The 13,963-nt window shown below is 35.9% G+C and overlaps 1 pseudogene; it reads left to right on the top strand.

Moving 5' to 3' along the window:
- The first annotated feature begins 6,756 nt into the window (after positions 1–6,756).
- LOC109676570 (olfactory receptor 7E178-like) lies at positions 6,757–7,534 on the top strand (annotated as a pseudogene).
- The last annotated feature ends 6,429 nt before the right edge of the window (positions 7,535–13,963 follow it).

Raw genomic sequence — 13,963 nt, 5'->3', positions numbered from 1 at the left:
TCATCTACATGAGGAAGCTCATATCTGATGCTGTTCTTCTGTCAGTCCTGAGGACAGAGCTTGGGACCATCATCATATATAAAAGCAAACAAGGAACAGTAGTCCAGTCTCCTTTGGTCATGCCCCAGCAAAGATGCAGTGCATCCCAGTTAGTGTTAAGGGAGACACTGGATGAAGAGGGACTGGGGAACAATGCTTCTTCATTGTCATCAGCAGTGTAGCTGTGGGGAAACCAAATGGGAGGAAACCAGTATATGAGATTTCATCTCAGAAACCTATGAAATAATGTTCCTAGCTATGGTGCAGGTATGAGAATTCTCATGTAATATGAGTTTTCTTCCTATACTAGTTCTAGGTTATGTAGGCACCTCTCCCACCAGAACAGAAAGCAAGTCAGTGTAAACTATCCACTAACCCCTGAAATGATCATGGATGTGATGATGATAATCATGATGAGAGAACCATGATATCAAGAGTCTTTAACTAGGGATTCCACATGCTAGGCTCTAGGCTTAGAGCATGCAGTTTGTTAGTTTTATCTATATAACTACACTCTCTCCTGTGTATAAAAAGAAAAGGAAACCATCCATCATTTTTACTTGAGGATAAGAGCAAAATAATTTTCTTATGTCCTGGAGTATTGTGGGATGGGTTTGGGTTTTAACATAGTCATCGAAATGTCCTCTCCAGGGTACCTGTCTTCCTTCCTGCCAGCCCAACCTCACTTTTCTCTTCCCTTTTACTCCAGGTAGTGACTCCTGTGCTTTTCTCTCTGTGTTTGTCTGGACCACAGTAGAGAGCAGTGGTTTGTTTTGCTGCATCACCTAGAGGAAAATGATTGGAATCACAAGAGTGGAAATCACAGAAGGTGTTGATGTGGGATAATTCAGGGAACATCTGCTTCTTGTCCTTGCTCCTTGATTTTGCCTCTGCTGCCAATGCCTCCTTTACCCTTGTAATTCATCCCCTGTCTATGTCTAAGAGAGACATAAAGTCATTGTGTTGGGTTTCATTCTGAGTCAGGAAACAGGAAATAGATAAAGGATACCTTAGTAAATTTGGAATCTACCTATAGCCTTGTATGTAAACCCCCTGGAGCATAGAGAAGTAGTGAGCAAGTTCTTTCCCTGGACCTCTCAAGCAAAAATTTAATTTTGAATCATATATTTTTGGTGACACCTGAGTGACACTGTAAAAACTTAATATGTCTTAGAATCAATGCCTTCTTCAATATATCTGATTGGTACAACTATTTGAGTAGGAATGGAAAATTGTGGTATACAATAGCTGATGAAACACATGATAGTTTTATGTATTTGGGAAAAGTAAATTTTAGGCACTTTGACATTAGAATATTAACAAAGCTATGTGACATATCCTTTAAGTAAAATATCTTGTTATCTGAAACTTTAGGTTCCTGAAAGTCCATCTAATTTTTTTGTGATGATTAACATGATTGTAAGTATTATTTGAAGTATGTGGTATTTGACCTATATCTGCTTGCATGCTAGGCAAGAGTTCAACCACTGAGATACACTTTCAGCCCAGATCATATTACTTTTGTACTTAGAGAAGTAAATTCCTATGTTGTCTTTTGTTTGTTTACTTGTTCACTGGTTTTTTTGATGCAGGGTATCATTTTGTGGCCCAGGCTGTCCTTGAACACAGATCCTCTTCCCTTGGCCTTCCAAGTACTGTAATTTTTAACATGTATCATCACACTCAGTCTAGATGTATTTTCTTAATTCTTGAAGATAAATAATTAGTTTTTATTTATTCCTGATTCCCACATTCTGTACCTAACTTGCTAAGTGAAGGCTAAAAATGAAAAGCATTGTGAGTTATTGAGCAGAAGCTGAGTGTGGTTGAGTATGCTGGCTATCTGAGCATTTGGATACCTAAGGTAGGAGGATTTTAAGTTTGAGACCAGGTTAAATAACCTAGTGAGTTGCAGTTCAGCCTATGTTTAGGTATTATAACCCTGTTTTTAAAAAAATGGAAATAGAAAAAATAGGTAATCAAAATATTGATTATCTCTTTCTTTATTTCAAAGACCACAGGACATGCAATATGGCATCTACACACCAAGGGCTTTTCCACTTGTAATTTCATTCCTTCTAGTTCTGCACCTATAAGTTCTTAATACCTATGGCATAGACTTTTCTTTGTTCATTTAATGCAACCTACAACATTCAGATATAAAAAATATGGAGATTGTCATAAAATTTTTAAAAGATTGATTGAGAAAGAGAAAGTAAAGTGAATCTTGTTGAATGAATGGTCTTACACATATTTTATGATTTTCACTCACTCCATGAGAAGGACCCTAGAACATGATGATTTGTCTAATCTTTGTGATTCAAGATCATTATACCATTCTGTCATGAATAAGCCTACAACTTCTATAGAGATTCAGGCCAGGTGAGATGACACATGCCTCTAGTTTCAGAGACGTGGTAAGCTGAAGCAGCAGAGTTACATTAGTTCAGGAGCTAAGGCCAGACTTGGTAATTCAATGAGACTTAATTTTCAAAACAGAAGAGTGATTCATATTCTCATTAAATACATGGCAAATGCCAAATTTGGTGGCACACACCTATAATCCTGGCACACAGTAGATTGAGGCAGGAAGATCACAAGTTTGAATCTAATCTGGGCTACTTGGTGCATTCCAGGCTAGCAAGGGTACATAGTGAGATTATGTCTCAAAAATGAATAGCCAGAAAAGGTCACCAGCATAAGAGTTCAAGGTTACCCCTAATGAAAAGTTAGCAAGACCCTATCTCAACAAACCATCCTAACATAAGTAATTTCATTTCTTGCTATTCGCCAATATGGAGGAGACAGGAGTAGAAGGATCATGATCCAAAACCATCCTTGGGCATAAACAAGACCCTATATGAAAAATAAATAAAGCAAAAAAGGTTGGAGGCATGACTCAAGTGATAGAGTGAATACATAGTGTACTGAGTTCAAATCCCAATATTGCCAAGAAAGTAACATGACAATATTTAGTGTCAAACCTATATTAAGTGCAATAAATGTTATTCCTATGAATATTATTGATTGTAGGATTTCCTAATCACTGTGTGTAATTAAAAAACCCATTATGTATTGTATTTAGTATGCAAGATGGGTATTTCCCTGCAGGTCTACTATGGAAAGTTCACTGATTGAGAGCCTTCAAGGATATTTTTGATTCTTTACCTTGATAATAATATTGTGTGCATGGAAATGTGAGTTTTTTCTCTTAGGTAAAAAAATACAAGAAATTAGTAGTAGAATGCAATGTATCAAAGTTTACAACTGAAAAGGCACACTTTGTCTCATTAATATACCTTATAGAGATCCTTACTTATGAATATATACAGGCACGAAGCTTTTCTTGGGAGTGGTGCTATACTAAATTGATGTATAAAATAAAATTAACTCATCAGGTAATAATGTGCATCATTTAAAGTGTTTGAAATAGTCATAGGTAATTCACAGAAAGGTTTAAAGGCAGTATTGTGTAAAGGAGATTCTCAGAAAATAATACATGTGGTATGATAGCATATTGGTAATGGAAAATAAAACTACCCACAGACATAAATAAATTCTAGTGTTATGGAAACTTTGGAAGGAAATCTCCATTGCTAAAATTATGACAGTGTTTAGCATCAAATAAAGTGCAAGGGAATGGAAATCATGTAGGGATTAAAAAAACTCTTCATGTTTTATCTACAATATGTGTGAATTCTGAGTGAATTGTGGTGTAGCACACCTAAAATCCCAGAAATCAAGATGCTTTGGCAGGAGGATCACAAGTTCACAATAAGCCTCAGCTACATAACAAGACCCTGTCTCAAAAAACTAAGGAAAAAAAGCCTTATGTTTGTATAACATCTTAAAAATGAAACTAGAAAAGAATCTAGACCAAAATATAAAATTGAAAAGGTTTTGAGCAATGAGCCACAGCAAATTCGGGGGAAGTGAATATATGGGGGGACTGAGTCTTTTAGAATGGGTCTCAACAAGGTGTGTTAATTCTGTGGATCCCTCTGCTGTATCTCTTAGCTGAGAATTGTCTAGTTATCTTCAGTTATTGAGTCCTCCTGCCCTTCCTGGTAGAAACTGGAAAGGGAAACTTTACAGATTTATGTCCTGCTTTTAGAAAAATAGAGGGATAACCTTTTTATTAATGTTTTTTTTTCATTTTTATTAGCATATATTCATTGTACAGGGGGGTTTATTGTGGTAATTCTGAATAAGCTTATGTTGTACATTGGTTAGATTACCCCCACCATATCCTACAAGTATCCCCTCCTCACCCCACTTAAAGCAGTTGCAAGAGGTTTCCTTATTCAAGTTCTTATATGTATATGAAGCCCATCAACCATACTTTTCCTCATCCCCTCCATTCACACTACCCCCTGGCATAGTACACCCCTGACATGGTACTTATTTTACAGCCTTGTCTCTCATTTTTGATTCTGTACTCAATATTAAAGGGAGGATAACATCTTTTTATATCTGTTTCTTCTTAATTGTCTTTAGCTATATGTCTTTTTCTTAATTGCCTTCAGCATAAATCCTTCTACTAAATGGACATACTTTGGGGTGATATACTTTGTTAAATATCAGTAGGTTCAATCAATATACTCTTTACAGATGAACAAACTACTCATGTGCTTGTAGTATTATTCTCTGTCCATTCTTCCCCAAACTTAATCATTTAAAAATTATTATTAATGCATATTAATAGTACCTATTACTGGGTTTTACTGTGGTATGAAACCATATTTTGACCTGCCATAAAAAATGAAGACCTAAAATGTCTAAATTCTAGTAGCTGACCTTAGGGAAATGCACTCAGGCAATGAGAAAGGATTGAGATGAAAAGATCTTATACTATCACAGGAAGGGCAAATAAAGTTTCCCAAGATGTCTTTGGTACCACCATGGTCTTAAATTCCTCAATGGCACATTTGATTGTGATTGATGAAAAATCCACCCTTCACAAATGTTTATTTAGGGTAAGAGACATATTTAAGCAGTTTTTACCAATGTACAACATAGAGCAACAACAGAAAAATCTGAATGTGAACATGAGATGTTCCCTTGAGATTGTCTGGCATTCTCTGCTAGTCTGTGGAATAGGGCTGAGTGGTTGAGCACTTGCCTAACTGAGTATGTGAGCACTTGCCTAGTATGAACAGCCTCTGGGTTCCATTTCCAGCATGATTCCCCTCACCCACAAAAAAGGAAAAATAACTGGGAAAAGGAAAAAACAATAGAGTGACATTTAAAAGGTAATTGTTGCAAAATCATTGGTGCTTTGCAAATTAGTACTATCTTCAGGAAGAGCTGCACCATATGACTTTGTAAGTTTAATAAAATTTACATATTTATCAAAACCACAAGCTTACAAATGTTAAATAGTGATAGCTATCAGTTACATTGTATGTACAGGCTTTATCAGTTAACATACACACATTTGAGAAAACACCGATTTCTATACCTAGAAATGATGAAAACTATGTACAATTTGGAATATACATATCCTACTTGATTATCAATGTTTGATTTAAATTCAGAATCCAGGTAATGTGGTTTTAGCACTTTTAGAGTGTGTACTCACAACATAATACAAGAGACTTTCTTCCAGTGTTTTTGGATAAGATAAAGTACATATTGTTGCTTCTTGGTGTTTTTGAACTAGAATGATTACTTTTTTTCTTCAGAAGAGATAGAACATGTTTGTTATTCAGTATGCATCCATCAAAGGTAGAGTGCAGATGGTTTACTATATTTATACCTTTATTATCTCAAAATGTCTTTGTTTCACCAATGTTCTTCAAACTAGAGTGTCCAACGTGGATTCATATAGAAACAAATACATCACCAAGAAACCCATGAAGAAAGAGTTTAAAGAGTTTCCCTCACCTGGGAAACATTGCTAATGGAACATAGTCCTGGCATTGTCTGTCTTCTATCACTGTAATGGAATGCCTGAGGCAGGACAACTTTATAGAGAAGTTAATTTAGCTCACTATTTTGGATTCTACAAACCCAAACAATTAGCATTGGCTCATGCTAGTTTACCATGGTGAATGGCGGGAGTGAAAGTGTATGAAGGGGAATTGATCATAAATTTGAACACAAAGACTCAAGGGCTAGAGTCCCACATCCTTCATAGGGTTCGTCCTCATTGACCTATAGAATTCCCACTAGATTCTCTCTCCCCTTCTTTCTTCTCTCCCTCTTTCCTTTCCCCCGTCTCTCTCTCTCTCTCTCTCTCTCTCTCTCTCTCTCTCTCTCTCTCTCTCTCTCTTTCTCTCTCTCTCTCTCTCTTTCTCAGTTTGGGATTAAACCCATGCCTTTACACACGTTAGGTTTGTGCTCTACCACTGAGCTAAGCCCCACCTCTACATTTCATTTCTTAATTATTCCACATAACCAAACTGAAAATGAAGTTCCCAACACACAGCATTTTGGTAAATCATAACTAAACTACAGCAGTTCTTAAGTGTGTTGTTGACTGTTGCTGTCTAGTTACTTGAATTCAACATACAGACTCTTAGTTGATTGCAATAATATGGCTTCATTTATACTGACAATCTTCTCTTCTTCAAAATGTGTTTCAGCGACATGGACCCACAAAATTTAACAGGTGCCCTGGAATTCTTCCTGATGGGACTTCCAGATGATCCAGAAATGCAGTCCATCCTTTTGAGATTGTTCTTGACCATGTAGCTGGTCACAGTGCTTGGAAATATGCTCATCATTCTTGCTGTCACTTCTGACTTCCATCTCCACACCCTGATGTACTTCTACCTTTCCAACCTTTCCTTGACTGACATTGGCTTCAGCAGTTGTACAATCCCCAAAATGCTGATGAACATTCAGATAAACAACAACCCATCTCCTATGTTAGATGCTTAACTCAGGTGTCATTCTTTTTCCGTTTTGGATGTTTGTATGGTCTACTGCTGGCTGTAATGGCCTATGCCCAGTTGGTAGCCATCTGTCACCCTTTACACTACCCAGTCAGCATGAAAACCCACCTTTTTGTCTTCTCTGTATTGGTGTCATTTTCCATTAGTGTTTTGGACTCTGTGTGTACTGCTCAATAGTATCACAACTTAATTTCTGCACAGAAGTTGAGATTCTTCAGTTGTTCCATGATGTTCCTCAGCTTCTCAAACTTGCCTGTTCTGACACTACTAATAATATAGTCATATTTCTTGTGGGCATCATCTCTGGTTTTCTTCCTATCTCAGGGATCTTTTTCTCTTACTACAAAATAATTTCCTCCATTCTGAGAATCTCTTCATCAGGTGGGAAATGTAAAGCCTTCTCCACCTGTGGGTCTCACCTGTGTGCTGTCTGTTTATTTTATGGAATGGGTCTTGGATTATCTTTAAATTACTCTGTCTCTAATTCATCCAGAGAGAGTGTTGTCTCTAATTCACTGATTTACACAATGATCACTCCCATGCTGAACCCTTTCATCTATAGCCTGAAGAACAGGGTACCCTGCAGAAAATTGTGAAATGGATTACCTAATGCCCCTGCCTGTGCTGTCTTTGGTTCATGGGTTATAATATTGCTAATACCTAGCAATAAAACCTAGGTATTAAGAAGTTCTAAATTTGCAGTCACAGTGTATGTGTCTATATTTATCTATATGGCTGTCTGATTTTTAATAGAATTGTTTTTCTTATTATGGATTAAATGGAGTTACAGGATTCTTCTGATCATATTAAAGAAATTTACAGTCCTAGAGATCAAATCCAGGACCTTGAACATGCTAGGCAAATGATTAACCATTGAGCTACATTCTCATCAGCGATATTATTGAGGATACCACTTAGGTCATAGTAACTCTAGGTTTATGTGTAGTATTCAGTATATACTTCTGACTTTCCTTATTCATTATCTATGTTTCCTCATCAAAAGAAGTATTATTTCCTTCCACAGAAAAGCACTCATAATCTTGCTTTCTTGTTATTTATTGCTTCTGTACTTTTTATTTTTATATTTGTTAAGGGGAATATTAATCCTACTTTTTTGTGGATTGATGTTTGATCTTATGGAATCACACTTGTGAAGCAGGCACACCATGACTTAAGCCACTCCTCCAATTTATTTTGCTCTGATTATTTTGGAGATGGGGGTCTCAAAAACTATTTGCCTGGGCTGGCTTCAAATCACAGTCCCCCTGATCTCAGTCTATCAAGTAGTTAGGATCATGGGCATGAACCCCTGGTATTCAGTGCTAAATTCTGTCCTTATGTACAGAATTTCTATTATGTTCTTCCTCCTTCATGATCTTGGGTAGGTAGGGTGATGATTTAATTTGGTGTCAAAACTGAGGTATTTTGCAGGCTCAATGGATCAATCCTGTAATTCCACATACTCAGGAGGTTGATTGAGATCAAGAGGTTTGTGGTTTGAGGCCAGTATATGGAAAAAGTTTTCAAGACAGTGACCTTAATCAATGGCTGGGCACAGTGGAATGCACCTGCCATCCCAGCTATGTAAGGAAGCAATAATAGGAGCATTACTGTCCAGTCTGGCCTGAGGACTAAAAGCAGAGTCTATCTCAAAAATAATCAACACAAAAAAGGCATGGATGAAGCGGTTGGTGCCTGTGTAGAAATCACAAGCTCTTGAGTGTGCCAATAAAAAGGAGGTATTTAAAATTGATTGGGAACTATCAAGTCTTAGCTTGAATGAAGAGTTAGCAACTGGAACTTTCTTGCTGTATAAAAATTAAAATTAAACAGATAGAGGACATAGATGCTTCCCCAAATTGTAAGTCAAGAGGATAAAAGAGGCTAGGCTTCAATCATGTCCACTTGTAAGTAAAGTTTGGTCCTGTGCAATCTGCTATATCCTGTGATTTATGTGCTGATCCCTATCATTTTCATTAGAGTGGAACATACCTATCCTACAGATAGCCACAGATCATCTCACCCAATCTCCCTTCCTTTCCCAAGAACTTCTTTGTTCTTTGTTGCTGTATATCATAATTTTGCATCCTTGACTCCATCTTTTGAAACAGGACTTTCTCTGGCTTCACAGCCTGTTACAACCATGTCTTCAGTACACTCACAAGAGATGTTGTGAGATGCATCTCTATTTTCCTTTGTTATTTGGAGATAGGTACTGTGGCTATAGGGAGATGGGTTTTTGAAGCAGGAACAGATTTCCTGAGTGAGAATCTTTTTTCTCTCAAAGCCAAGCCAGTAGTTATCAAAACTCTTCCAAGAAGGAAGGGGCCACTTTGTGGGTGGAAACCTTCTGGCTCCAAAACTGCTTTCTTGAAAACAAAATTATTTCCTTTCTGTGACTTGCTCTGTCTCTCCAGGGAGACAACTGACTTAGGGAGTACTTAATCACAAAAACAATTTATTTAATGAGGAATGGTATGAAATCATCCCTCCAGGGCTTGCAAAACCATACAAATTTCTCAGATATTGTTTGCTTGTGCTTTATTGGTGCCTGACCAGAAGGAGACCACATTTGTGCTTCTTGGAGATGTGAGTTAGGATAACTTCATGATTGGCTCTGTCTCTCTGCAGTTCCCTGTTAGTTTTTCTTTGTCATCTGACAAAGCAGAAAGAGGCTTAAGAAATATATTTAATGAAATACCAGCTGTAGTAATCACACTGTTCTAGTGAGTACTGTATGCTAAAAGGAGGATTTAAAGGTGTTGTGGGAAGAAACAGTCATGCAATTAGCGTAACTGATAATCTCCTATGATATGTTTTTGCCCATGTCTGGAGTTTATTTCTCTGATTATTTATGTCTTTTTAAGTACCATGACAACGATTTTCTGTCACCACCTCCCCTCTAATGGCTCTTCATTTTGGAAATTAGTGATTTTTCTCAATGCTACCAGTTATTGGCACTCCCTAACCACCTGGTAACATCTTCCTTGTTCTTCACTCGTATTATAGTACTTCTCAAAGTGGAGTTCCTATAGCAACAGCATAGTGTCACCTTCATAGAAATGCAAACTATTAGGCTCAGTCCAAGACCGAGTGATAAACTATGAGTATGGGGTCAATCAGGCTTAAGCCTTGTAAGTAATTCTGATGCATGCTGAAGTTGAAAAGCTCAGTTCCAGCAAAGTGCTTGTTTTTCTATCCCATTCACAATCATCAATGTTTTTATACATTTTATGCTCCTATTGATTCAAAAAACATCTACTGAATGCCCACTTTGTGCCATGAGTTATGTATATGGTCATTGTTACTGTGAATGAACATTTTCTTCTCTTACATTTTTTAAGGATTGTTTGCAGATATATAAGAAATCTGATGAAAGGTGACTTTTAAAAATATGCCCTTCTCAAGATTGGCAAGAGGTACATCAAGGTCACCAATAATAATTGAGGTTGTCAAGGACGTGTTTAAAAGTGTTTTCAAGTTTGACTGAGAACTCTGAAATTTAGAAATAGGTAAGAAGATATAAATGTTTAATATCAGGCTTTAAAAAACAAAGAAATCTGATGACATTGATTAGGTCTAATTTTGTTTAAATTGACTTTGTTTTAGTGTTCTGAGCAGGAAAAATCATAATCATACCAGCAGCTAAATGTGGTTTTTGATTTCTATCTTATAACTCATTTGCTTTTCTTGCTTTATGGAATTTCTTTTGAATAATCAGTCATGATATTCAATAATAATAATAACAACAAACTTACATTCCCTTTCTGCTTTTATTATTTGCTTTGTTTTTAGGTTTTTATGATAGTTCTTGTGCCAACATACCTTTTTTTATTATTGTATGTTAATTGTACAAAGGGGTTTCACCATGGAATTTCCACAAACACGTCCCGTGTCCTTTGATCAGATTAACTCCTCCATGGCTCTTTCTTTTCCCCATTCCTCCCCTATTCTAAACAGATTTTCATGGGTTTCATTATGCTGTCTTCACACATATACATAATGCATTTTCTACTACTCAGCCTTTCATTCTCTTTCCCTCTCCCATTCATGTATGCAGATGTATGGGTTTCTGTCTAGATTCAGCATATGAGAGAAAACATGTGATATTAGTCTTTCTCAAACTTCCTTATTTGTTCAATATGATAATGTCCAGTTCCATCCAATGCTGCCTACAGATCATAAAAACAACACAGCTTTTTTTAATCACCTTTTAGCAGCATTCTTCTATTCTATACAACTTAAAGTGTTTTCTAGTTTCTTCCCACAAATTACCTATAAATTTTATGAAACGAATTTTATTTCATGTTAAAACTGCTACTTTTGTGCATTTGTCTATCCTTGAATATGTTTTATTAACTAACTTTCTAAAATTAGTATGTTTTGCTCTTACGATAAACATTAGTCATGGAATGCGATATTAAACAGCTAGCTTTTACTACCTTTTCAGATTTTTGCATCTATAATCAATGTGAAATTAGTTTGTACATTTCTTATTTTTGTGATATAATGTGATTTCTTTTTGTTCTCAATCTTAATATAACTTCATGTGATGTTTGAGTATAAAACATGGGGGATCAAAGAGAAAGCAAACACTTTTTAAAGAAAATCTGGGTGAACCTATATGGTTTATGTTTCAGGGATGAGGGGCAGGTATTTTACTAAGATACAGTAATTTAGTAAATGAAAAAAATATGATTCATGTAATAGAGAGAGATAGAATAGGCTATGGAGGTTTGGAGTGGGAGGACTTATTTGGTAAACAGGTGATGCAGAATGCTCCTTGGGAGAAGTGAGATATAAGGATGGGAATTAACAGAGGAAAATAAAGTGTTTGGGGAGAATCCCAGGAAGGAAACTGTACTTGAATAGGCATGGTTGGAGAAGAAACACACCATGTTTAGGACTCCTAAAAGTCAAAGTGTTGGACAATAGGAAGAAAAGGCCAGTTTGGAGTTTGATGAGACAAGCAAGTTGGCAGGAAGCAACCATTGCAGGTTCTTGTGTGTCACCATTAATTGTTTTCTTCATGCCTATAGTATAGATTTGTCTTTATAAAGGGGTATAATTTTTGAGATATTGTTAGCACCAGTGATAATTCTTTGCCAAGTTAATTTCTAGTTATGAGCACATTCTGTTCTCTACAATGAAGGATATACTTCCTTTGAAAAATGTGCCTATGAGTTTGGCATCTTAGCATCTGCTTGTAGATAATAGTTTCTGCTAATTTATAAAATTTCCTGTATGTGTCATAAGGGTTCTTCTCTCATTTTCTACAAGTGTTTGATTTCTACAAGTGTGTGTTACTGTCTTTCTGTGTTCCTCTTCCTTCCTTCCTCCTTTCCCCCTTCTATTCCTCTTCTATTATCTTTTCTTCTTCAGTCCTTCCTTCTTTCCCCACTTCCTTCTTTATATCAAAACTGAAGAAATGTTTTATTTTCCCTAATTTTAGAAATATGCTCTTGTTGTTATGGCTTAATACACTTTGCTTTGGGATTTACATAATTTACACTATACCTATGTTATTGAATCTTCTGTAACAGTACATGAGATTTTTTTTCAATCCTCACTCACAAACGTAGATTTTTTTTCTTTTTAGCATTACTTGGGATTAAACTTAGACCTTTGGACATGCCAGAAAAAATGTTCAAACACTTGAATGCAAGCCACTCACCATGAGTAGATAGTAATATTTTAAAATAGAATTTCAATTATTGAAAAAAGCAGATTTGTTTTGATTCAGTTTCAATTTCTATGATCATTAGTAATGTTCCTATGGATCAACTTATCTCATGTCATTTAACCATTTTTAATCTCTTCAGACTATTTTGCTCTTTTATATTGATGTCACTGTTTATTTTTGGTCTTTTTTTTTCATTTTTCTTTTATTATTCATATGTGCATACAAGGCTTGGTTCATTTCTCCCCCCTGCCCCCACCCCCTCCCTTACCACCCACTCCACCCCCTCCCGCTCCCCCCCCTCAATACCCAGCAAAAACTATTTTTGCCCTTATCTCTAATTTTGTTGTAGAGAGAGTATAAGCAATAACAGGAAAGGACAAGGGTTTTTGCTGGTTGAGATAAGGATAGCTATACAGGGCATTGACTCACATTGATTTCCTGTGCGTGGGTGTTACCTTCTAGGTTAATTCTTTTTGATCTAACCTTTTCTCTAGTTCCTGGTCCCCTTTTCCTATTGGCCTCAGTTGCTTTAAGGTATCTGCTTTAGTTTCTCTGCATTAAGGGCAACAAATGCTAGCTAGTTTTTTAGGTGTCTTACCTATCCTCACCCCTCCCTTGTGTGCTCTCGCTTTTATCATGTGCTCATAGTCCAATCCCCTTGTTGTGTTTGCCCTTGATCTAATGTCTTATTAGGACTATGTGTACATCGAAAATATTAATATTTTGCCATGGACTAAAATATTTATTTAAATACTTCAAGTATGCTTTATAATAAAATAACAATTTATTTAATTTTTGATAAAGCTTTAGAAAATATTATAGATAAGAAATTTGTCAGCCTTAAATGCATAGTTTAGAAATTAAGAGAGTTTTGGAAATGAATAAACTAAACATCCATCTCATTAATTAAGAAAAAGGAGAGTCAATTAACTCAAACAGAATCAGAAGGCAACTGATCATGCTTAAAGTAGAGATTAAAGAATTAGAAAATAAAATTAATTGCAAAGAAATTTAAAAACAAAAGTCATTCTTAAAAGATGAATAAATTTGGTAAACTACTGGTGAAGGAATCACAAAATGTTCTGAAAGATCACCAAACACGTGACAACCTTTATCCCAATAAATTTGCAAATTTGTATGAAATGGACAAGTTTATAGAACAATACAATTTACCAAAACCAACCCAAAATCAAATGGAAAATCTGAATAGCCTTACATTAATTAAAAAAAAAACCCCTAATTTAAAACCTTTCACAAATAAGTTTCAGGTCCAGCATGGCGTGTTTTCCCCCCAAATTTTAAAATAATATTTTCTCTACTTAAAAGCTAGAATCCAGAGACT

This window comes from Castor canadensis, chromosome 14, assembly GCF_047511655.1.
Source record: "Castor canadensis chromosome 14, mCasCan1.hap1v2, whole genome shotgun sequence".
NCBI lineage: Eukaryota > Metazoa > Chordata > Mammalia > Rodentia > Castoridae > Castor > Castor canadensis.
The sequence above is the reverse complement of the archived record's forward strand: the minus strand, read 5'-3'. Positions and strand labels throughout refer to the sequence as shown.